The sequence below is a fragment of the Lates calcarifer genome, linkage group LG10 (assembly GCF_001640805.2).
Source record: "Lates calcarifer isolate ASB-BC8 linkage group LG10, TLL_Latcal_v3, whole genome shotgun sequence".
Classification (NCBI taxonomy): Eukaryota; Metazoa; Chordata; class Actinopteri; family Centropomidae; genus Lates; species Lates calcarifer.
Genome location: NC_066842.1, coordinates 21011182 through 21037604, shown reverse-complemented (window position 1 = coordinate 21037604; position 26423 = coordinate 21011182). Strand labels below are relative to the sequence as shown.

The 26423-nt window shown below is 41.4% G+C and overlaps 1 long non-coding RNA gene across 2 annotated transcripts in view; it reads right to left on the bottom strand.

The window, feature by feature from the left end:
* Positions 1 to 1025: 1025 nt before the first annotated feature.
* LOC108901857 (uncharacterized) overlaps positions 1026 to 26423 on the bottom strand; it is a 105184-nt gene continuing 79786 nt past the window's right edge. The window contains exons 3-5 of one of the 2 annotated variants that reach the window (XR_007813998.1): positions 21782 to 21838; positions 10048 to 11184; positions 1026 to 9417 (exon numbers count right to left, since the gene is read on the bottom strand). This is a non-coding gene — a long non-coding RNA (uncharacterized LOC108901857). Of the gene's footprint in view, positions 11185 to 21781; positions 21839 to 26423 lie in introns of both variants that reach the window. The other variant, XR_001963967.2, reaches the window with a different exon arrangement.

Here is a 26423-nt window from a genome sequence, read left to right as displayed (position 1 = left end):
AAACAAACAGGAAAAGGCATGCACACCCTGACTCTGTCACGTACACACATACATGAACATACATGCACACTCCTGCATGTGTGCATGTCGTGCATGCAAATACAGCTTGCATATAAAAATCAGACAGCATCCTGAAACTCCAGACAAACTGCAAAAAAACACAAAACACTATGTGACTGAAACCCAAATTCCGTCAGAGTTCTTCTTCTGGCAAACGCACCACAATTGAAAAGAACTGTGTCCTGCATCACATTTGACGCTCTTCAGTTACACAGAGACAGGTTTCCTCATTCTGATTATCTTCTGATGGTTCACTTCTTTTTTTTGTCCTTCCACTGTCAACAAAACACCTTAAGGTGACTGTCGGTGCGTACCTGAATGTTAATTACATACCTGATCTAATCTTATCTAATCTAATTGACAGTGTGTGTTTGTGTATGTGTGCGCCAACCTGTGTGAGTCACAGCTTCAGATGGAACAGCAACCCACCTCACAATGGTAGTGTACCAACAGGTTGGGTTCCCACACCCAGTAGGAAAATAAATACTCCATAATCACCACCTATCAAAACAGGCAACGTACGCAGGGTGAACCGAAAATGGCACATTCCATGGGAAATCCATCGCGAGCAAGTACATGCTCGCTTCTCTACACTGACATTTCAGAGACACAAGGGAGAGATTAGAGGCACATATGGGAGGGCCACAAAACCAGGATGAAAGATGGTTGAGGGAGATGGGGGTTAGGCCCCCTATTTTTATAAGATGAATCAGTGGCTGAAGTGACACCACGATGAATGGACTGATTTAAGGTAAAATCTGCAAGTGGCTCAAGTGAGCAGACTAAACTTGGGTGGATGATTTATTTAACATAAAAGATCTGGAAATTGCACAAGCCAATGGGCAGACCAGGCTTATGTAGGAGGTGACAGTTTTGTAACATTTATCATAACAGTTGTGACATTTTGAGCCCAGTGGCCCAGCAATCCCTGCAAGTGCAAAAAAAACAAAACAAAACAAAACAAAACCAAAAAAAAAAAAAAAACAAAACAAAACACACACACACACACACACACACATACAAGAGGAAACAAACCCACATGCACAGGCCAAAAAAGAGAGTGGGAGTAAGACAGAAGATTTTGGTGAATGAAAAACCTCACTGGCAAGAGGATGTATGTTTTGAACATCTTTTAAACCACCCATCTGCCCACCCACCACCCCACACAATCCTGCAAGCCACCAGGCAGTGGATACAGTTACTGCAATGACCTAGCATTTCACTCTGCCAAAAAGACAGGAGTGGAAACAAATATGAGAAAAAAGTCCTCAGAGAAAAATGGAAGGATTTTTTTTTCTTAAATGCTGAGTAGAGGAGTTTGGTTATTATTGGAGGTGGGGAAAAATGAAAGAGGTCATTCATGACAAAGAGCCAAGATATGAAGAAACCACACTTGTGTCTGAAACAGGCAGCGGGAAGGCTGAGCCAAGACTTAGTCTCAGCTGTTGTTCCAAGCCACACATTTATCACACAGGCACTTCCCCAGCAAGACCCTCACAGGCAGCCATGGAGGGGTGCAGACTTGCTCAAGTGACTAGATGACCCTGAATACCAGAGAGTGGCAGGTCTGTGGGATGAAAGGAGACCTTGTCTTGGCCTCTGTCTGTTCATGTGACTTTAAGTGCTGTCCCACGTTAAGGTAGAGTGAGCCTTCAGAGAGACACAAACTACCTGGCAAATATTTGTGTGCTGGATCCACATTGTGGGCCATACGAAGAGGAGGAAAGCTGAACTGGGTGGAATATGGCCTAAAGCTATTAAACACACTGTGTTCTCCTCCTTCACATTCTTCACCTTGGAAAAAATGAACAGGATAGAGAAGGTGGAAGGAGTGGGTGAGAGACAGAGAGAGAGTGAGAGAGAGAGAGAGAGGAGGAGAGAGAGAGGGAACAGAGTCCAAACTCCACTATACTAAAGAGCATTGTATGTAGCACTTCAGCAGGCTAACGATTATAGGAAAGCTTTTCCAGGTTTTGGCCATCTGTCACTTTTATGAACACTGCCGTAGGAAATTGGGTCTTTGGGTTGTTTGGCCTGGGAATAATGAGCCACTGAAAATGATTGTTATAGATGACCTCTTGGCACTGTTCTCATATGGAGCCAATCGAGAAGTAGCTCCAGAGGCCTCCTAACAATCAGGGATAAATCAGTTGGATGTTACGGGTCAGGGGTACGGGTGCTGCAGGAGGTAGGCTTGGGAACAAGGTAACGACGTCTTTCCTGCATGGAGGAGGACTTGGCTATTGAGTGTTTCTGAAAGAAAAAAGGCCTTGTGCCGATCAAGTATCAAAAAATGTTTTAATGTTTTACCTTAACTCTTGACAGGCACTGCATCAAGAGGCTAGGGAGGTACTTTGAGTATTACTCCTCTAATTAACTTTGAGAACAGAGAAAGAAGGAGCTTTAATGTTGAGCGAAGTAAAAAAAAGAAAAAAGAAAAAAAAGGGAACAAATGAGGGATATGGGAAAACGGAAGAAAGAGTAGTACAAGGAAGCAGGGAATGATACAGGGTGAGAGGGGGATGTGTGAGGCAAGGGGTGAGAGGTGTGTATTCCAAAAAGCCTATCAGAAGTAACGCCAAGCCCTCTTCGGATGCCCCTCAGACAAAACAGACAAAACACCTGATAAGATTGATTGTGAGAGACATTCCTCAGCTGAATGTGTGTGTGCCGATGAGGGCACGTTGTGTGGTCAACAGTGCTCACACAACTGATACCAGAAATCCAAGTCCCCAGGGAGTTTGCAGCAAATTGTCACACAGGTACGGAATAACAAACCTTATCATTAATACAGAAACTTCCAGTCTGATTACTACAGATGGTGTAACTATTCTGATTTACTAATCTATACATTAATAAAGGTGTTCAAAAAGCAAAAGCAGCATTATTGTCTTTTGTAGAAAATAAAGAATGTGAAGTTTTTCTGAAGGGATAAAGTTTACCTGAGAAGGTTCTGTATATCATTTTTTGTTATTATGACAGTAATTAGAGGAGAGGAGTAGTGTTAGGCAGTTAGACATCACTTAGTAATATGATACATTAACGTGATTAGTAGTAGTATTAGTAGATTAGAGTAGTGTAAGGGATTCCAATTCCAATAAATTCTGTATTAATCCCACTATTTCTCTGTTACTTTAACACTTTGGAGTTTGGCTTGTTCACTGTCCTAACAGTATTTGGATGGGGTTGATCTAGGACATGACAGCTTGGCTCAAGAGGTCAGAGGAGGTCAGTTTCTACCAAAAGAGGAGAAATGTACCTATGTGGAGAAAAAGTTGTCTTATTTATGTTTCACATTCTTAGATAGTTGGTTCGCTAACTTTGGCCACTAGTAAACTTGCATTCAGGAATCCTCTGGGTTTTGTTCAGAGTTGAAGGGTGTGTGATCCCTGTCGCTTCACTGTGAGGATGGGACTTCTGAAGTGCTGTGTGCAGTCACCAGTGGTAATTTTAAGGTTAGCTGTTTAAGGTCAGTAAATAACTCCTACTGTAACTGTAGGCTAGCTGCTTGTAAAGCAAAAATATTTTTTCCTATGTCTACAACATAGAATGAATACAGAATGTGGGTGTCTACGAACTGGAGTTGTTTAAAGGCATCTTTGAGATAGCTGGGATGAGTAACTAAAGTAATGTGATGTGCTTTTTCCATGAGTAATGCATAACTGACTTGCCTAACACTGTTGATTTAAGAGTTAAAGTCCAGAGTTGTATTCATTTTTTTCTTTTGCATATCATGTCATTGCAGATTTTGTCAAGACTAAATTCCTGTATAGCAGGTAATATTTGAAGTTACCAAGAAGTTGTGTTAGACATACACCAACAGAAAAGTCTAAAGTAAATCTAATAAAAATGATATGATAACACCCAGAGGGTGTTGGAACCAGGAGGATGTTTCTAGACATCCTTGTGCTACTCCAGTTTCAAACAGCAGACATCAGGTCGGTCCAGTTTCGCCGGTCATTTTGGAGTGGTTTATAATCTTCTCAACAATACCTGGCTCCCAGAAAGCTTCCTGACAGTTTGTTCCCTTGGGCTCTTCACATTAAAGTGGGAAATGCCAGTATATCCCCAGGTAATGCAAATGCAGAAGGTAGGCTAATAGTTATGTATGAGTGTTTCATGTTTCAACAGCCCCTTGTAAGGACAGGGGTGGCTTCATTATTTGCATGAAGAATTACTGTCCCTGATAGCACCTGTCTAGCATCTATCTTATCTCGCACCTCATCTTGTTGGAGTCTCACTTTGATCCTGTAGACTTCCATGACTCACTACAGCTCTATATAACTCTTGGTCAACTGTAATGAGATGTAATATTGAAGATATACGAGGACACCGTGTTTTGACTGCCTTAAATGACACCATACCAGGATTAGTGTAACTCTTTGGATTTATGTGGGTACAAAATGGGAGACAGACAGATAAATAGCTTTCTAGGAAAACAGGTGATGAGATTCTCTTCTTAGTATTTCTTTGTCACTCTCTCTTTTCCGTCCTTACATCCTGCTTTCTTGGGCTGCGTGTATATCTTTGGTGGCTATGAAGCCTCAAAGTGAATTGATGATGTATCCTGTCCAGTGCATGCTAGGAGACAGGTCCCAGCCTGCTTTGACTACAATGAGTTTTAAGCAGGTGGAGAAAATGAAAGAAAAATAAACAGCAAATTAACAGGAAGATGTTTGAAAATGAAACACTGTGGTTTTAAACAAGAAATTCTCTCTTAGCCAGTTCAGTCCAACAGGCTTTGTTTGCATGAAGTATATCAAGTTCATCTCTCTCTCATTCTCTCCATGTAGGTTGAGTTATGAGGTGCCACAATCACTTGCTGCATGCAGACAGCTGCCCTGGCAGACTGTGACAAGTAAGACAGTGTATGCAGTGAGGGCTGCAGGACCTGCTGGAGTGAGATGAGGATCACTGGCCAGGATGACACCAGGCGCAGTGTTAATAAAGCTTAAGAATATGTTAAACACATAAAGGACTTGAACAAACATACACACAAACATGCACGCACGCACGCACACACACACACACACACACACACAAAATGGCCACAAACATACTTGCACACAGCTGGTCTGGAAATGAAATAAAAAAGAAACAAAAACCTCAACAAGTTGTTGGCTAGTTCTGTGCTTCTGCACTCCACTGTATAACTGCGTCTGTCAGCAACACATTGTGTTAGGTTTTCAGAAAAAGCCCATATGTTCAGTTCCCACTACCAAAGTCACTCTGTGGGACTCTTATGTCAACTAGTCTAATGAGAATCATCATAAAAACACTGATATAAGTTTCACTGGATGCACATATGTGGACTATAAAGTGTGTGTTTATGAACAGGACAGCTCGACCAACATGTTGCATTGGAAACAACAGTCCCACATACAGCAAAGTGGCTTAAAAACAGTAACAGATGCACAATCTATTGTTAGAATTGGTGTGAGATAACAGCTGTTTATTGTGTTTGAACATACAGTACATGAGCATGTACTTAAATACATGTGCCTAATTGCCTGACAGAAATACATATACAGAATAAAGGGCTCAGTATATGCCCAGCACCAAACTGTGTGCCATCACTGTGTGTCCACTGTCCACAACAATATGTACATACATAGATTTTCAAAAATACTTTGGCTACCTGGCTGTGTGTTTTTGAAGAAGGCGGTAGAGGCAATGAATGGCATGAAGGTAGCACAGACCAAGAATCCAATCAGTAGTGTGGACTGTGTGCATCATGGTCACTACTGCAGACCATGATTTTTCAAATTTTGAGAGGCACAACATGGGTCTTTCGATTACGTAATTGCAAATGTTTGTGGCTGCACATGTCTCTTGTGTTCAGCAGTTCAAGAACCATGTAGATGACTTGAAGCTTTCTACTGATCTCAGCTGCACTGAGGTAGGTTGCAGAGCTAAGTGCTCAGCTTAGCACTGACACCTCATCATATCATTTACATAATATATATTATATAATTTGTGATGGCTTCAGTGTCATTACCACTGGTCAAGCCATCACAAATACAAAAATCTTTTAGATTATTTTTATTTTCTGTTTTTTGCAAATTTGCCTCTGTCACACGTTGCAAAGCCTATTTGCATGTGTTTTGCTTACCTGATGTGACATCGAGTGATGTATTCACCTTCTGATAGTAAATATGCACACTATAAAATGACATGTCATAAATAACACATTGTTTTCCTACATAGGCTTTCATCATCAGTAGTAAAGAAAGCAAACGTTAGATTACACACAGATAGATAGACAGAAGAGAGACAGAGAGCAAGAGAAAGAAAGAGGAGAAGAGGGGAAGGGGAGGGCGCTCTGCACAAAGGAGAAGCCTGGATTAAGTCATGAGTGGCAAGCGACATAGGTTGGATTTTTAACGAATGAGATCACATCCTTTTCCCTAAACAGAGGAGGAACTCATCCTCGGGTGGACAGGACGGCCGTGCTGAGCCCCGCCGCTGTCTGTCTATCTGTCTGCGTGTGTGTGTGTGCAACAAACGGGACATCCATTACTGAGCTGAGACAGTGGCATGCAGCCCTGGCCCCGCACACAGGAGGCTCCACACATGTCAGCAAGCTGCACACTGAGGGACACACAACCACAGAGTGTGCGTGTTTGGGTGATCCTGTGTGGGAAATACTTTGTATCCATGAGTAGTATGTGTGTGGATATTTCTGAGTGCAGTGAGTGCAAGTATGTATTACAAAATGAGTCTTGTAAATATGTGCATGTAAATATGCACATACCATAGACTGCATAGGTACATACACACTCATATGTCATATGAGGTTTGTGTAACAGTGTTGATGAAAGTGTCTGCATTATTCACTGATGGGGATAAAATTCTTATTTCAGATTCTTACCAGGAACCATATCGCATATAATCACTACAATGGTACAGATTTCAAATTGTTAAAGTACAATAAGGTCTGATGACAACACACAGTAAATGCACATATAAAACTGATGAGACCGCTATAATGTCTGTTTGTGGATAACGTCAGTTGTCTTTAATGACAATTAGAGCTTCACCCCAGCCCTGATCACTGCTCAATGTTCAACAAAAATGAAAGTATCGCACCTGCAGGTCACAACAGCCCTTTGGTGTCATCAAATTAAAGATAATGGAAATATTACTTTTAATATATTTAATATTACTTTTTAATATGTATTTTTAATATTTTCTGTAAAGTCCACATTAAATTCCTCTATATTCTTAAATAGCACAGAAGAAAACTTTGTAAGTGCATACTTCATAGTAAACACAGCCTCAAAAATGTCAAACATATATGGGGACATGCAACCCTTTCACCATGTAAGAACAATGCTTTTTAATTCTTGTCTACATGTGCATGGAAAGTATGATATGGTTAAAGTTAGGGAAATATTGCGATTATGGGAAAGTGAACTGGTTAAGGTGGGGTTACCATTAAGCAACTAAAACACTTATTTAAGTTAAATAAACATTAAGTTGAATGTTAATTGAAGATCTGTGACTAAATACAAATTCCCCTGTAGTCTCCTGCATGAAAATAAGACTTCTTATATGCCCAACTCTTCCTCCAATGTCCACAACATCTTGTGTTTTACTCCATGCTTTATGCATGTAACTACAACCTGAAGTGTTATTTTAGACCTTAAGTCTACTTGTGTAACTACAGAGATTGTGTATTGGGTGCTGCCAAAATGCTTGTGGCCTGCACTCAATACTGTGTCTAAATGCATGGGTACACACTTAAAGAGGACTGAAGCAGCTGGTGCTGCTTTGCTAACATGTTGCTTTCACTATGCAGCCTATGTAGACGTTGTGTCACTCTGTGCCTTGCAACATACAGAGCAGCCCTGGGTGTTGACCCTTAAATTACATCATAAGGTTCCAAAAAGCATTACATTCCTAGCGATACTCATTTGGAATATTCATAAAAACTCATAAGATGTTTTCAATTATAGATGCTATGCAAGTCTATGTCCTTGTATTCACCTGTAACACCTGTAATTTCACTGCTACTAAATGAACTACTCATGCAAAATCCTCACACACCATCCTCCATGAGATCTGCTCAACCATGCTCAACTAACACTGAACCAGGACCAATAAATGATGGCTGCAATCTGTAGAACTGCGGAAAACACAGCCAGAACTACGACCTCCCTAAAACTTGGACTCATTCATAGGTCAATCATTCATGAACAAAACATTCCCAACCTGACTTTGTGTCACAGTATGGGAGCTGAGGGAAAGTCAGTGCTAAAAGGTTTATAGTCAGCTGTGGTTGTGCTTCTACTTGGGAATTTGAAAACTACAGACATTTGAAAATATCAGTGTGTAACACACTGTTACTGAGAGTCTTTCCAGGAAAAAAGGAGCTCAGTGCTGTCAGGTCTCACTGTCTATAAATTTTGTTTCTTGAGGGAATTTTATCACAAGAACAGCTTGAAAGATGCAGACTTATTTTTTTAAAGATTTATGTGGCCTTTACTTTTGTTATTGAAAAAGACACAAATGCAGAGGTACTGGAACACACCAGGAATGCAGGTCTAATCTTGATCCCTATCACACATGTTAGGTACCTATCCATTTCAAGACTATGAATCATGCTTATTGCATAAAAGAAGGAACACACACACACAGCCTCCATACTGCTGCCATTTCTCTTCTCTTTCTCTCCCAATTTCAATTCTGATGTAAAGAGATACTGTATATGAAGCCACCCCATGTTTCACTTCCTCCTGCACTCTATGCCTCCCTCCCTTCCTTCACACTATTTCCCATCCCTGACAAGACATGAACCTATGAGTAAACTACAGGGTGGAGTAGTAAAAGTCTGGGCCTGGTGAGCTGAGTGGAGATGGTGCACAGATGGAGATGTTCTCCCCTTACAGCCTCAATGCAGTGAGGAAGAAATTAAGAAGAAGTTTAGAGGAAGGAAGAGAGAGGAAGAGTTAAGGGAAGAGGTAGGTGGCTGAGTCCAAAAGAGAAATAAAAACATTTGCAGCTTGTAATGGGAATTTTCCTCCCTCGTGGAAATATTTCCTTCATGACTTTAGCTGAGTTATTCATCCCTCCACCTCTCTCTCTCTCTCTCTCTCTCTCTCTCTCTCTCTCTCTCTATCCACCCCCATTCTACCCTCCCTCCGCCCCTTCATCACCCCTCTCCAGACTGGGCTTTCACTTTGGGGGGCCCTCAGCTTCCCTCTCGGCTGACCAGGGAGCTTTCAAGGTACCCTGATGGATGCTAATGCCGGACTCTTTCAGATCGTTTTACAGCCGGAGCCTTTGATCTGCCAGCAGGCCTCTCTCCACGGGCTGCCTGTCCTGAGAAAATGTAAATCCCCGCCTTACAGACACCTGTGAAAAAAATACAGCAGAAAGAGGGTCAGAAAAAGAAGTTACTCTAAAGAAAAAGGGAAAGAAAAGATACAGCATTGTGACATTTGGAAAAAGGGGACATAGTTTAGATTGCGGCAGAGCGACAAAGAATGAGATGGAAATTGTGCGGAAATAAGAGCGATTGGCAAAAAAAGGGACAGAGCTGCAGAGAAAGGAGTGGAGAAACTGAGACATGGCAACCAACAAAGACGGAAAAGAGGAATGGGTACCACAAAACAGAGAGACAGAAGGGACATGGATGGAGGCAAAAGAAAGAAAGGCTGCAACGGCAAAAGAAGAAGGAAAGTTCATCTAAAGACCCAGCATGGAAGACAGGAGGAGAATGGGTGGGAGTGAGAAAGCAAGATGGAAATAGTGGAGAAAAAGTTGGTAAAAGCAGAGACAGATGGACAATTTGACTTGGGAAGAAAGAGAAAGAAAGGATAGAAAGTGAGCCCAGACAGACATATGAGGCCTGCTGCGCAGCTCAAGGGCGGATGTGTCTGTACGGTTGAAAATTTAGGAAGGAAGAAGTGAAAAAGAAAGTATGGTGAAGGGGACTCCAGTCAGCAAAGAACCGGTGACAGCAGTGAAAGAGGCCTCCCTCACCAGTGGCAGCAGGCAGGGCTCTGAATAGTGGGGCTGCTGCTAGACAGCTGGGTGCAGCTGATGGGAGGACAGACTCTGTGGAAGAGCGCTTGTCTTCCTGCAGCCAGCTGCTGTGTCCAGAGGCCTGCAGTGACAGCACAAGGCTCAGAATTGATAGCCAGAGCTGGCAGTTCAATGGGGTGGATGGAGTGCAGTGAGGTTGACTTCTCTGAAGTAGTGTGCACTGTACAGCAGCAGCAGAGCACAGCTGGCACTCACTGTATCCTCTTCCGAGAAAAAAAAAATGGAGGGGAGAGAAGAGAGATTACTATTATTGTGATCCTCCCTCTCTCCCCCTACTTTCTTTCATTCTGTCTTTCTTTCCTCTCTTTCTTCTGCTCCTCCAGCCACTTGCTATCATTTCTCTTCTTCTCTTCCCCCAGAGAATGGTGGAGGAAATGGCTGTCGTGCAGAGGAGATAAACTGCACTGAGAAGTGCTCTGAAACTACAAAGCTTCTGTTAGTCTTGAATAGCTTGCAGGTACAGAGCTGTACACTAAGACATGAGGTTGCTTTGTATAGCCGTGGCTCTTCCTGTGTGAGGCGCAGGCTGCATTTGAGACTGACGTATAAAAGAACTCTTGTGAGGCAAATCCGGCTGTAGACTTAATTCACTTTACTGATTTTATTGCTTTATTAGATTCAGAAGGAGAAGGGAGAGGGGAAAAATAAAGTGCTGTATGTTTCTGAAAATAAAAAAAAGTTCTGTGGGGGCACATCAAAGACTCTTGCAGGCTTTAGGTCAAATACACCTCCACTGGCAGGATCATAGCTCTGATTCTTTACTGATAAACACTTAAGATTTCCTTTTGTTTCCTCATACTCCTTCATACTCTCACCCACACTCCCTGCTGCTGTCCATCTCCCACCACCTTCCTGTTGTCCTATCAAAACAGGAATGATGTCATTCTCATTGTAGCTCCGGATGGGAACAAAACCGAGCCCAAAGTCCACAGTAGCCGCAGCATCCTCCCGTCTGCATGTCTGTTCCTTGTCAGTCTTTCTGTCTGTCTGATCAGGGCACATCCGGCCATCCTGACTCCCCTGCGACTCCCCCAGGCCTCTGTGTCAGGAGGAAGGAAGGAAGGAAGGAAGGCCCTGTGGTCACACAGAAGGGAGGGTTTGGAGAAAGGGAGGGAGGAAGTGTGAAAGGGTGTCTTAGCTGGAGCTGATCCACTCCATTGGAGCCTCTCACTATAGAAGGGCTGTTTGGACAGGGACAAGGCCAAGCACAAGTGTGTGTGTTTGTGTGTATGTGTGCATCTATGGCTAAGTACCAAGATCATCACAGAGAGGGAAAGAGTTTTGTGTTCTTTTGCATTTAGTGATGGCTCCACTGAAAATATTCAGCATATAATCCTAGCTGGCCTGTAAGCTAGTTGGGGACATTAGATGGTGAGCATGTGTGTGGTGTGTGACTCAGTGCTTCTGTGAGTTCACTGTTCATCAGAGAGTGACAACTTACCTCAGTGGAAATTCAACTGAGTCATCATGTTCAGTGACTATGCTGAACATGGAGGGTTTAGCACCTCTTACTTCTCAACAGACATATAAGCGCACACACATATGCACATAGACACACACAGAAACATTCAACCTGGGCTGCTTTCATCAATTTTTGCGTGAGAAAACTTGTGTGACCTGTGCACATTTGGAAAAACAGTAGCTCATCTATGCAATGCGTGAACAGAGAGCAGAGCATCACCTTGCAGATTTTGCTCCGTGGTCTCATTTTCAAAGCCACATTTGACAAGTGCTGATGTCATCTTCACATTGTATGATATTTCTGCAAAAGGAAAATCAAAGTGTAAAAAGAGGTGGAGGAAGACAGTGAAAGCTGCTAGAGAAGTGCTAGCTATTGCCAGCAACTGAGCTCTTTTTCTTTTGGCTTTGTCACTGGAGAGCCGGGAGGAATTAAGTGCATTGGAGACTGAGTTGGAAAAAGACATTTCCTGGTGTGAGCAGAGGGGCGGCTGGGAGGAAGACTGCCAGGCGCAGAGGCAAGGAGACATAGCCACTGTCCACCACTTAGCTTCCTCACCACTGCAGGTGCTGTGTCTGCTAAAACAGACTGGTGTTACTGGTTTGATCCCTGGAAGTCAAGGGAAGGTATGAGCTGGATGCGGCCCAGTAATCGAGGAATGGCTGGCAGCTATTCTTGAAGAATGCTGCTGAAGAGGGCAAAGTACTCAACTGATCTGCTGTGGCTCAGACTCTGACCTTGCTAGGGATGTGCATTTGTTTTTGGAAGTACATTTCATAAAAACTACTATGTAACTTACTATATAAACAAAAAAAATAAGAGTAATCTGCCTTTCAGAGGTGTCACTGGCAGGGAAAATCCAGTTGGCAGAAGCCTGCCGTCTGCAGCTGATCACTTAAGACTGCATAATTACAGCACCAAAGAATACAATATAACATACTTAACAGTTTTGAAGCTACAATGAAAATTTATGACACCTTGAGTGCGTGTGCAGTGCATCAGAGTGAAAGAGAAAAACAGAGACAGCGAGGCAACATTCTTTCCCTATGTTTAAAAAAGCTGCCCCAGTATTGTCTGCCAGTTAGTTAAAAGCTAAACCATAAATCAACACATCACTTCCTGTATTGGGTCATTATTGTTTTATTTGATTTATAATTTCTCTACATTTTTTTTTTCCTGTGTATTCAGCTGATAAGACTTACAGTCGGGGCTTGAAAAGGCACACCCTTGCCTGCTCTTGTTCAGCTTACTAAAAATAAGCGGTGAAGTAATGTGAAAAACACTGCTCTATTTACATTCTGGTAAGTTACAGCCTCTACACTGCCTGCCTGCAGTGTTGAATCTGGGCTAAATGACTGAGGGGAAATTTCACTGCGTTTTTTTTCTGGCCAAGGGACAGGGAGAAATGGTGAGACAGTGGAGATAGTAGAGAGAAAAGGGAAGAGCTGGAGAAGAAAAAGAGAAGACACAAACACAAGAGGAGATTAAAGTTGCCTCTTGAGAGAATAATGTATTTAAAAGAAGAAAGTAGAAACAAAACAAATGATGGACATAAAAGGGCAAAAAGGGAAAAAAAAAAAAAAAGAAGTGAGAAGGTACGTCAGAGATGCCAGAACAAGATAACTAGAGGAGACAGACAACTGTCACCACCATCAGACTTGTGACTCTGTGTACGTATGCACTGTGACATCTCATTCCTTCCTAATAGCCAGAGGGAGGTGGTGGACAGAGATAACAGACACTGCAGGGTGGAGAGAGGATACAAATCTCTCTGGCTGAATTTATGAATGATTGGGATCAGAGGGGCACGTGGACGGATGTGTGTGCCCTGCTCAGACCATGCCTGCCGTCACACATCCCCTCTGACGACACTGTTGTCCTCAAACAGAGAGAGCGAGACAGGCGGAGAGATGATACCAAATGCCACGTGATCCCACAATCACAAAGCACATAGTGAGCTGTTATGCTTTTATTACGTAAATTTGTTTTTTTTTTTCTTAGAAGGTCGCTATTTTTTTCCCTGTACAGATATCACAATTGCACACTATGGCTTATGGCCCACATTGACTCACTATAGCTCTACAGAAAAAACAATGCAAAGGGCTGTGATGGTGTGGGTGCGTAACCACAGTGTACAGACTGAAGATGCAACTTATTAAATGCTGAGAAATCGTGTGGTGGTCTTTACCCCACTCAGCTCAGATTTTCCAGTTCTGCTCTCAGAAATTATAATGTTCTTCTCTGACTCTGCAACGTATATACTACAGGTTATTCCATCTTGTGCACTTGCATACTGCAATGTGCTTTGGAACCTCGAAAGACTGACCTGTGCTGCTCTGGTAATATCATTTACAATGACTGATAAAAAATAAACAAAAAACCCAAAAAATGTATTTGTAGCAAAACAGTCTCTCTTTATATTCAGAGAATTTTCCTGTGATGTGCTCCTCAGAAATGGACTTTGATTACTCTCAACTGTGTAGCCTGGAGTCTCTTTGCAGCAAAAACACAATAACTTTGGATTCAATGGGACATAACAACTAGGGATCTGTGAGAACCAATCTGTTTCTGGGCATTTTACAATGAAACTCTGTCAAAAGCGTGATTTTTGTAGCTATTTTTTTTTTTACTACAAAGGTTCTCAACTAGAGTCTCAAAGAAAGACAATGTGTGACCACAGAATGGCAAAACAGGAGAGTATTTCCATGCAGCATGAATATCTCCAACAATCTCCTTTTAAGCTGGAAACAATTTAGAAGGTCTTGGGTGAGTAAAATAATCATGTAACACAGCCTTGATTAAGCCACTTAGGGAGAGATGGAGGGCAAAGTGGTTCGATATGGATAAAGTGGCCAATCTTTATTTCATTCCACTCTTTCTACTTCATATATGACCTCCTTGATATTCTAAATCAGTTCGATGTGATATCAGGCATGGTAGTGACTAGTGAATCAAAGCAACACCGAACCAGCTGATGATGAAACAGAGCACGGATTCAATCACATATTTTGCCACTGCTCACCCTTCCCTCACCTCCCAAACGTCGGATGAGGAAAAAGAAGTAAAAGGAGCTTGTTTGCATCTTATCTGCAGGAAATAGCATTAGCCAAAATTGTACTCTTGGGTTGGGGCTTGAAAGGGATGGCATGGCTGTGGCCATCATTAGCCCTGTCCCCCGACGTGTGGCCTGCCTCTGATCCAGAGCCAGGGCTGGGCAGGAAGGCAGAAGGTGGGCAGGAGAGGGTCGGGCAGCCCTGGGTGGGCTCCATCACTTGGGCCTCGCTAATGGGCCAGCAACCATCAGCCTGGTATGTCGGTATGCAGGCCGCCACTGCTCGTGCCGACGTCAGGGGATTTTAAATCGGCTGGAGCAGACGACTGTGAAACAAGAGTGGCCACCCTGCCCTCCTCGCCACACTCACGCCACTATCACTGACCATCCACTTCTCATCTTCCCATCTCTGACTGAAGTGAAGCCAACGGAGCATAAACTGCAGTGAGTTAGTTCTGCTTGGACTGGTCTAATCTTGGTGCTTTTTGTGTCCATGTTTCCATGTTTCCTCCTTCTCAGAGGGAGAAAAACAGTCTTTCTCAGCTCACTCACATCCCACAATGCCCTGCACTGCTACCAATGAGAACGTAGCCTTTTCCCAGCAGTTTCCACAATGACAGCTATTTTTCCCATGCTCTCCTTTCAGAGAACCTATTTGGGGCAATGAGGCTATCAAACCAGCTGAGAATGAAAAAATAACTCTTTGAGAAGTCAAGAAACAAAAAATTCAATGTACACGACCCAGTTTAACAACACTATTGTTTCTAATTCCACTCATGTCTTTGTATCAGTCTGTAAAAAACTGTGTTTTTGAACAACTTTCTCCCAGCACAACTCTTTCTTTTTCTGTGACTACATACTGAAGTGTTACATGATGCTTCCTGTGCTTTCGAAAACAATGAGCTAATCAAAAAGCTTAGCGCCTGTATTTACACCTCCTTTTGTAACCAGTGTGTTGGGGTGAATAGCTTGTTAGGCCCTGAGGCAAACATACAACCTGCCATTCAGGATAACGTCTGTCTCAACGAGGGAGGCATCACCTTTGCTCCCAGTATTTTACGACACAAGGCTCTACTAGTAGCACAGCTCTGGGGCAGTGGGCAGCACCAAAGCCCCAACAGAGAGCTGAAGAGAAAACTGTCAAAGATGCAGTGTCAAGTGTCTATGTGATGGGACACTCAAGTGTCCCCTATTGTACTGTAAAATGCTGTGATGTACAGTGAAGCACAGAGCTGAACAAAAACAGGAAGGCAAGGAAATGTATATTCTATAAGAGCTCTTTGATAATATAACAAGAGGTTCTCACAACGAGATGAAAGGCTGTGACACCACAAGGCAGGGTACTGGCCAGCTTATCAGAAGACTACTATTAATACCAGTGAGACTTTGTCCCCCTGTCCCCTGAGGGAGAAAGATGGAGGAAGTCATCGATTCTTCCCACCATAATCTCTGGGAAGGACAGACCTTGCCTTTTCCCTTTTGGGTGACGAGGGTTATTATTCTAAAATTTTGAAAGGGCCCACACAAGGGCTATTTCTGTGTCTCAGTGATGGTGAGGCATTAGATTTAGAGTCGGATCCACTGTAGCACCAACAAACAGTCGTTGTTACAGCCTCCTCTTCCCAGGACTGTGGCCTGATCTCTGGGGATCATCTTATTCATCGTAACCTCTGTCAATCTGTCTAAACACATTTTGTCAATGCTGTCTTTTCAAGAAAAATAACAGCATTGGTTGGTTGCGAATGATAATGTCCTATGAATACCTGACAAGGACCTCTAGTGGCTGTGTGATTCATGAAAGTTGTCTATCAGAAGCAAAGGCGGATGTAAGATGTTATCATAACAATATAAAGGGAGAAAAATGGATGGATGTTACTTTGACACAGGAGGCTGCTGTTCACGTCCCCTTTTCTTTTAATAATCAAAGGTTGTTTCATTTAATCCATGACCGTATCATTACCCCAGTAATTTCTGTGTCAACTCAAACCATAACCATAGTGGTGGCAGATGAGCAGATGAACACTCTACACACACTGTGAATTATTTAAATTCTCAAATAATAATAAATAATAATAAAATTATTATATTATTGTTTATTTTTACCTGTAAGGCAGTGAAGAACAATGTCATCTTGTCAATGGGAACACTAGATCAGAAATTGCTTGTGTGGGTCATTTTAGTCATTTTACACCATGTGTACATGGAAGGTGCTTTGAGCCCAGTGCACAGTCATTGTGGCTGCATGCATAAAATGGTTTACCCGTGTGTAACTATTAAAATAGAGGTGTATCTGTTCTGACAAATGTGCGCGAGGTGGACGACTGAAAAGCCTTCTCGATAAATCTCGCAACCTCCAACATATTTTGTCTTAACAAGTCCTCCAACCAAAATGATATATATAGGTTATTTGTCCCTGCCTATTGTTATGACTGGTAAGAGTGTAACAGTGGCAGGCATAATGAACCTTCTTTTAAATGGTAATGATATAATAAACTTGTGATTAAAGTTTCATGGTTTAATTAGGTTAAGGCACAAAAACAACTTGGTCGGGTTAGGAAAACATTGTGGTACGTACTGTCATGGATAAAAGAAATAACATTGACTATCAATTTCAAAACGAACAGTAGTCTCCTGTTTGAAAGTCCTGTGTTTTGTTGACTCATCCATCCACCCCCACCTCACGCTAAGGCCGACTTTCGCTCTTTATGCTTCATCACATGACTTCCTCCTTTGTTCCTGTCATAATTACAATGGCAGCTTAATGGTTGCCTACCAATAAAACGCAACTATGGATCATAATATGCTCTATGCACAGACAACCTATGGGCTCGTTTTTTTTACAGGAGGACAGTCTTGTACAAAATAGTCAAACACATCTAACGGCGACCTACAGAATATATCTCAAAGTTCCAAAAAACAAAAACCAAAAACAGTCATACATCACACAGCTCATGTTCTACCTCAAACCCTGGAAATATATATATTTTAAACTTCTCTTAATCCACGAAGTCTTCTGTTCTACTCTTTGTAACTCTGTCCATCATCCTTTCTGAGTAAGGAATGAAGAAAAAAGTCTAAAAAGTCTGGAAAGGAAATCTGAAAACCTTCAATGACACAAGAAGTATAGGTATATGCTGCATCTAGCATCTTTAAGGATTTGATGTGTTAATTTAATTATTTAAATGTGATAATACATCAGCTGGTAGCACAGTGAGGATGCAGAGTGAGTATCTTACTGGTAGTTAACAATGACAACAACAGGGCTTGAAAGAAAGAAACAAGGTGATATTTGGGCCCATTTTTGCTTTGTACAGCTATAATAACCCAACTAGACATATTCACTGGTGTTACTAATAGTAGTGACACAAACAGTGACTCTATGAGGACAACACTACCACTGCAGCCTACAAAATTATAGAATAAAATCAACACTGTTCTGCCATCATCCTGACAAAACTGAACATTGTAAGGGCAGGATTTATTGTAAAGCTGATGTTTGGGGTCCCGACAGACTGCGTCAGTGTGTCCTATCTTCTGAAAACTCAGGGTTTGTGTTATCAAACATATTGTTATGAAGGAGTAATCATACTTCACTGTGTTGTCATCCTTCATGTCTGGATAAATTGCATAAATTAATAACATCAGACCAGATACCATATCTGCAAAGCTGCATTCTTAATCAAACAACCTGTCATTTTGTGGCTTATTCACATTTTTAATTTTCTTTTAGCCTACAATCAGTGGGATGAAATCTCATTTGAAAGCAGTTTGCTGAAGTCTGACTAAAATTAGGATTAAATGTTCACAACATTAAATGTTCATTGTTGTTAACTAATCCTCTTATGACTTAAACAAAAACTAAAATGTAAACTGTTTTCATCAACCACAACAAAACTAGAATGTTTATGTTGTTCTTTGACTAGGACTGAAATGAGCAAAACTGAGTAAAAATAAATAGGATGAGTTGGATAAAATATGACCAAAACTAACATGGACTTTTAAAAATATATCTCAGGATTAAGACAAACACTTTCTTTCACTAATACCTTCACAACACTGCTGTAGAGGAAGAGACAGAGAAACAGAAAAAGAATTGACAGACTAAAGTAAGGACAGACAGAAAATGGGACAGATAGATTTGGATGCCAGAGCAGCTGTTAGAGTAGGTCCTGATGGCAGAGATGGTGGGCTGGAGGACAAACTGCACAGTGGTTGTGACAGGATGAGGATGAGAGGAAGACAGGCAGCATCTGTGTGTGCTGGTGTATGCGCACAAGTATCAATGCATGTGTGCTTTGTGTAGTAACACTCTTCCTCTGGCAGGAGCAACCACCAGGACTGCCTCTGTGAGTGTGTGTGTGTGTGTGTGTTGTGTATGTGTGTGTAGATCTGGAGCAGTTAGAACAGCAGTAAAGCAGATGTTTCCTCTGTTTGGCCCTAGAACATGAACATGAAGAAAAACAAGGACCTAACCCAGAAGACAGGATCTCACTGATCATATGTACAGTAACTGAGGCAAAACTGGAACCAATAAAGGAAGGAAGCTCATATTGAAGCAATCATCACAAAGTTTAATCCCTTTTGTATAAATATGGAATATCTTAACAGTGATCTGAGTCCAAATAAGTAATCAAACTGACACAATTTTGTAATGATGAATCAGAATTGTTAATCACTATGCTGCACATCAGCTATCACTTGTTAAAAGCGAGCTGATTAGTGTGCATTAATTATGTATAGAGGGAGCGAACAAGAACAGTGTTTGTGAATGAACATGTTTGAATATGTGTGAGAATGACTGAATGACTGGAAATTAGTGAAAGAGGTCCACTGAGCTCCACCGCTGTCCTTATAGTCCCAGGTTTAGTCAGCTGTGAGGAGCAGGGCAGCTGCACAGCGCTAATCCCAACAGGCAAACGTTGTGAACACAAGTGTTGTACTGCTGCTGCTGCTGCTGAACAGCCAACCACATGTCAAAAGTGTCGAGTCACCCTGAGAGCAGCCACTTGACCCGGGAATGCTCTATCACACTGGACTACACTGTATGCATTTTTTGTTTTTCTTGCAGGCCGTGGCCAATTAGCATTGAGAAAGTGAACAGTGAGGTACAGTGTGAAAGGAGTGATGACAATGTCTCTTCCAATTTACACTGGAAGATTATGAAACATGAGCTGGTCATTTATTAATCACTTAACAAGCCCCCTCTGGAGACATGTAGAGGACTCTGAAGCCCCTTTTGTTTCTAAGCAAACACAACCACAACACTATAAAGCAACATCTGTAGAGCAATGTAAGTGCAACTCAACAGGGAGTAACCAACCAATCAAAATGTATGAAAATCTCTTCACTATTATAGTTACATCAGGGTGTATAATAACACTGTTTCCCATGACCTGTGTTCAATCCAGTGCCAACTGTTGTAAACATTTACTGAACTAAATATTATATATGGTTCATAAGAAATATGATTTCTGAGACTTACATCTAAAAATACTGGGGTCATGCCACTGTTGAGGAACTGACATAAATATCACACATCTGACAGTCTCTCATTCTCTCTCTGACTCTAGTTGTCTCCTTCTGATTTTTACGCTTTCTCTTCTTCATACATTTTGTTGGTGTGTTTTGGACTTTAATCTATTGTTCTCTCGGCCCCTCTAAATACCTCTCACTCCCTCTGACTATCACTGTGTCTTCTGATGGTGTAGAGAACAGAGGCACTTGTGACTTATGACAGTATCTTCATCTGCTGATAGCTAATAGTGGTTGGTCAATACACTAATCTGCTCATTAGACCTTGTTGCTTCTGCAACTGTAAGATATAATTAGAAATAACATTAGACTGTCATGTTTATTGTATTTAAAAGGAGATTAATTTATTGGAATTGTATTGCATTTTATTTTTATTAACATGTGATAATACATTTTTAAGGTATCAAATATGCCACATCAATGCACCTTGTTTTAAGCAAAATCTTTTTTAATCATCAGGAAGTCAAAAACAGGATTTGATATGAGTGATATGTCATCAAATCAGGGTCTTCTCCTGTTCTGGTCAACATAGTACGTACATTCACACGAACATCACCTCTGTTAAAACGCACCATGTAAGAACACTCTACTATACCTTCTCAGTGCAAAAGAAAATTTGATTAGCAATTTAAAAAGTAACTCAGTCATTGTGTGTAAAATGAAAGAATAGAGAAACCACCTAAAGCTAACATTTACAGGAATTCAAGCTTGTGGGGTTTCGATGGCAGAGAAAGACACAGTAGTGGTATCATATCATTGTGATACTGAAAATGACAGTAACAGGGTCAATAATAGAGTCTCTCTGACCTTTACCTCAGTACTTCTATTTCCCATTATCAGGGATTTATACACCTGCAGTGAGCCTGAGATCAGACGCACAGTAAGTCGATGGAGCACACCAGTCATGAACTCAGTACACCTGACCAATATGACATTAGTCAAGAAACTCAAACATGTGATTGTGAAACAAATGTCAACATCAGCACAACTGTAGGCAGTATAATCCCAGCTACATTAAGTTTCATTTCTAATGTAAGATCACTTAGAGTGTAATGAGCAAAAATTTCCACTACTCCCTCATAAAGTTTTTTTGTTTCAGAAACAACTATGACAGAAGAAGACTATAAGCAGGCAGAAGAAAGCTTTTCAGGCTCCTGCATGAGACAGACAAGCCAGCGAGACTGGTTTCAATCAAAACAAAACTACAAGCCCAGCAGTGCTATGATCTATTGTTAACAGAGATGGTGGCATCTGGGGATAGCAGGGGTATTCACTGAGACAGTCTATACTGTCAGAAAAGAACTGCTTCATCTATAGGCATTTCCAAAACATCTCATTGATTTTTCCTCTGTAATATATCATCTGTTTCTCTGGTACAGCCCTCTTTAGTGTTTCAGCATATGCAATATATATTTTCTTAAGATACACACACCCAGCCGAGGGCCATTTGACACATCTTGTGTCTGTTCATACAAAGCCTGTGAGTCATACAAAATATAATAATTCAGGCTAGTTTGGCTTGACAACCAGCATGTCGAAGCATAAAAAGAGGGCACACAGATGAGTACTTGCTCATGTGAATCAGCAGCCCACGTGAGCTCAGAGAAAAAAAAGTTAATTCATCTTACCTGAGATCACCTCCTGAAGCGAACTCCTAAGCATAAACCACTGACAGGAACCCATTCCTAGAAGAAACAATATATAGTGAATTAAGAGGACAGTCAGAGTGATGAGGATGAATTATTTTATGTAATGACATTTCAGAGATCACACACTGAACATTTGCTGATGACAGGCTGTGGCTTAGTTAGTTTTTTTTTTTTTTTGATTAAGTGATGATAGCAAATTGGAAATTCCTGTTACTGACAGTCAGATAAAATAAGCTCTGACACATTCTGAATATTGACAAAAAAACTTTGATGTGTCATATTTTCCAATGTCCTGTAAATTAGTAAATCTTTACATTTGCAGTGAATGTGACATTTCCAGCACTGATCTGCACAATCTTTTCCTCAATCAAATCACAATATGGAAAAAGGGTGCCTCATCACATTAAACTAAATCTCATAATATTGGTTTCATGTAACATGAAAACAGAAGCTGCATTAATACATTACTCTGCTATTTTTTTCTTCTCCACTCATACGCACTTGAGGCCTTATCACTCATCACAATGACTTGGATGTGAGGAGCGGATTATTCCACAAAGGAGGCAACTGACTTTATACTAAGTCTCCTTCCTATCAGATGTAATCTCCTGCTTTCCCCATAGAGATCATCTTATGTGAGCGATGCAGCGAAGCCTAAGGGCCCTTTCACCAAAGAGGGTCAGAGAGCTAGCTTCACTTCCGAAAGGTAATGCCCCACCCCTCCCTCCTGAGTTCCTGTAGAGCTCCATTTAACAGTAAGACAAGGTTGAATTCACCTGGAGGGACCACAAGGCAGTGGGAGAGGAGTGAAGGAGTGATAGAGTAGGGGGAGGTGGGGAGGCTGTAGCATGAAAGCCAGTGAAATGTAAAGTTGTCAAAACACATATTTCCTTTTTTCAAACAAAGTGAATACAGTGGGAATACAAAGCAGGTGAAAAGCAGAGAGGTTTGAATTAGATCCCTCAATCTTTAGAAGTCAGGAAATGGGATCAGATGAATGATGAGCAAGACATCCAGGAGTTAAGATCCTGCATTGTCTGAGATGGCTTTTTAAATGTCTTCCATTATCCAGCCTTGTCTTTGAAACCTGAGCTCCTGGCAGAGCACATCAGTTACCCGCTTCCAGATAAACAAATTCAAGACAACTACAGCAGGAAACTTAATTCAGAGGAACCCAACTTGATGATATGCTTTGTGCTGTAACTCTATCCAAACCAGTCTGATGGCATCTGATAATATTTATTACAGTTGATGAATGACAAATCACGCAGCTCTCGCAGAGAAGTTGCAACTTCCCCTTTCTCTTTGAAACCCTGTCACCCTTTTTGCGTATTTCCCTCGCACTCTCTTTCCCTTTAGGTCCATGCATGAGTTTACTGACAGTGCGCTACCAACTTTAAAGTCTGTGTCGTGTCCTGAAATGACAGCAGCTGTTGGAACGGGCCACACTGAGAGCAGCCGAATGCTTTAGTGGAAGGGGAATCTCCCACTCTGAACAATGCTACACTCATTAGTGCTTTAAACAGCCTTTTCTGGGCCCCCTCAGTTCTGAGGCAGGAGATAAAAACAGCTGCATTTTATCAGGGTATTAGAAAGTTTCTCTGTTGTGTGTGCATCTGTTTGGGTGTTACGCAATGTTAACAGTTCATCCAGGTGGGTGACAACAAAGAGACAAGGGTGCAAGTAGAATCCTAGACCTATTCTGGCTCCCTAATCTCCCCATTCTGACACACACTTTGATTTGTGAGTCAGGCCAAAGCCTGAGTAAACAGCCTGTCCTGTCGCCACCCAGGTAAAGACTGCAAGTAACTTTCAATCAACTCTTTGGTCTCCTCAGCATTTGTTCAAGGTGGTTCGCCTATCTTTTCAACCCCAGGTTAATTGGGAAAATTCAGTTGATTGGCAGACCGCAGTGCCCTCCCCACTCTCCTTTGTGAAGCAGTTTATTTGAGGCCTGTTAAGAATTCACCCTCTCTGTTTGTCCCCTGCTAGCATGAGCAGACAGATGTTCCTACACAGAGGTTAGGACACACACACACACAGACTTATAAATGCATGAAAACACACAATCACACAATGTTGACAGAGATGTTTCAGATCATCAAAGATAGGGGCAAGATAAAGAGGACATAATAGGTTACTGAAAAGAAAAGATAGACGAAAGAATGGGAGAAAGGAGACAGAGTGGAAGAGCTGCAGGCACAAAGACAGGACAAAGCAATGGATTCCTGTCCTGTTTTTGCAAGTTTATATCATTTACTCTGAAAGAGAAAATAAGACAGTGTCTTTTTTTTCTTTGTGGGTAACAAATAGCAAGAACCATCAAGTCTATTCTAACCCATATTTTGATCAGACCCCACCCAAAAACCAGCAAACCTTGCAGCAGAATTTGGATATTTGTTAACATAATGCATAATGTAAATACACATCAGTGGTACAGGTGCTTGTGGCAGTAAAAAACAAAATCGTTACAAAAGTTACTCAGCTGTTACGTGTTATGTGCCTGATGGAAATGACCCTGACAATATCTAAAACTTGCTGAAAAAAGAATAAAAATGTCATGCTCCACTACATTACCAAAATACTCATCCCAACAACATAAAAATCAAAAAACAAGTCAAGTCAAACTCAGTAATTTCCTAAAACAGTAGAGCTCTGTAGTTTTAAATGTTCTCTAACAGGTGTAGAGGACTATTCCTGGTGAGTATTTATGGTGCTGGAGTGGTGTATGTGGGACACAACTGTGCCCATGTTTATGGTAATTAAGGAATATATCACGCAGTCTGTATCAGACTCTGGGTCAACAGATAAATGCCAGAGGATATCAATAAGAAAAATACAGAATATTGTTAGCCTTATGTTTTAAATTGCCTATTGCTAGTTATTAAGTACAGGTTTTTTGTGTTCAGTGGGTACAAATGTTTTACATTTTTAGCATTCGTTCATATTCAATTCAATTTGTATTTGCAAAAACATTAGTTTTACCCAAGCAGTTCCACAGGCTCGCAGGTGAACTTCACCTGATACAATAGCAAAAAGCTAACTCTGTGTAAAGGCCTGGTGGTCCAGAGCTCAACTACTGTCACATGAAGATAGAAAGGGAGAAAGTCAGGGGAGACAGAGGGAAGAGGTAGAGAAAAGGTGATGGAGTTAAAGAACATGGAGTTCACAGTGATAATAGGAATCAATCTGATCTGCTGTGACCCCACACTGTGTCCTGCAGTGTCTGTGCATCCCACCCCAATTTCTCACAGGCCCCACCTAAGATGTGAAACCTGCGCTGACAGCTCAACCTGCTAACCTCTGTGACCCGTCTATCCCCTCCCCCTGGAGTGGGACACCACTGGAGAGAGGAAGTGACACGGCTGCAGATGTGAAAGGTCGACTCAGACGATATATTTCAAATGAAAGAGCACAAGATGGATGGTGGCGACTGCGGTGGAGACAACATGTTTTTACAAGTCAAAGAATCTCAAATAGTCTTTTCTTGACCAGTACAACAAATGTGTCTTGTTGAAGCAAAGACATAGTGACAAGAACATACACTGACAAAGGACCTGACATCCAGAGCAGTTGAACAAAACCTGATATACAATGGAAATAATAATATGCATGTCATTCAATAAATATAGGATGGATGGGAATAACTACTTGGACTAATTTAATGCTGGCTGATGCAGTACAGAGTGATTCAAGTTGCTGTTTATCCAGTTAAGTCAGCTGTGTTGTGGCTTAGTCTCTTCTTGAGGTTGGAGGTGTTACCCAAGACAGGGGGAAACGACTGTATAAGACAATCCAAGGTGGTAAAAGACATGAAGAAAAAGAAAAAAAGAAGCTTCACACTACCAGTCCTGCCTTTATGCTAGTGGGCTACAGGGCTATCGGGATAGTGGGAGCCCCAAATCTGGTCTTGAGTTGTCTACCATATTGTGCCTTGGTAAGAGTTTTTTTTTTTTTTTTGTATAGTTACGTTATCAGAATGCACCAAGAGTTTTGACTTGAAAAGCACAGGTGTGTGGCGGTAGTAAATTTTTGAAAAGAACAGTTTGAAATATTTTGCCTGTGACATTAGAAACACCTACACCCTTTTTCTACCCTATAACAAGCCAACAGACAATCAATATCAATCAATATCTTTGTACTTTACAGTGAGTTTGAAAAGTCAGTTTCATGTGTCCTCATGACTTCACAGGCCAACTTCTTTCTCCATTCCACCCCCAACTGTCATGATTTTGGCAACAAGCACAGACACACCTCTAACAGTAGAGGATTCCAAGCCAAAAAAACATGTAACACAGGTTTGTTATTTATTTTTATGTGGTGTGTTTTTTAGGAAACAATCTTCTGGACATGACATCTTATCCAGTGTATATGGAGCTCAATAAAATATAAAATTACAGATCCATAGAGTGAGTACAGGTCTATGTAATGTTTTTTCATCTGTTTCAAATTTAACATTACAACGAAAAAGGTGAACATTTCCTCAGTACCCTCTGCCAACACTGGTACAGGCCATAAATGATGATGACCACAACTAAAACAAGAGCATTTTCACATCTTTGACCTCTGTCATGGAAGCTGGCATCTATGATTACGTTGCTAAGAACACTATAGCTAGATC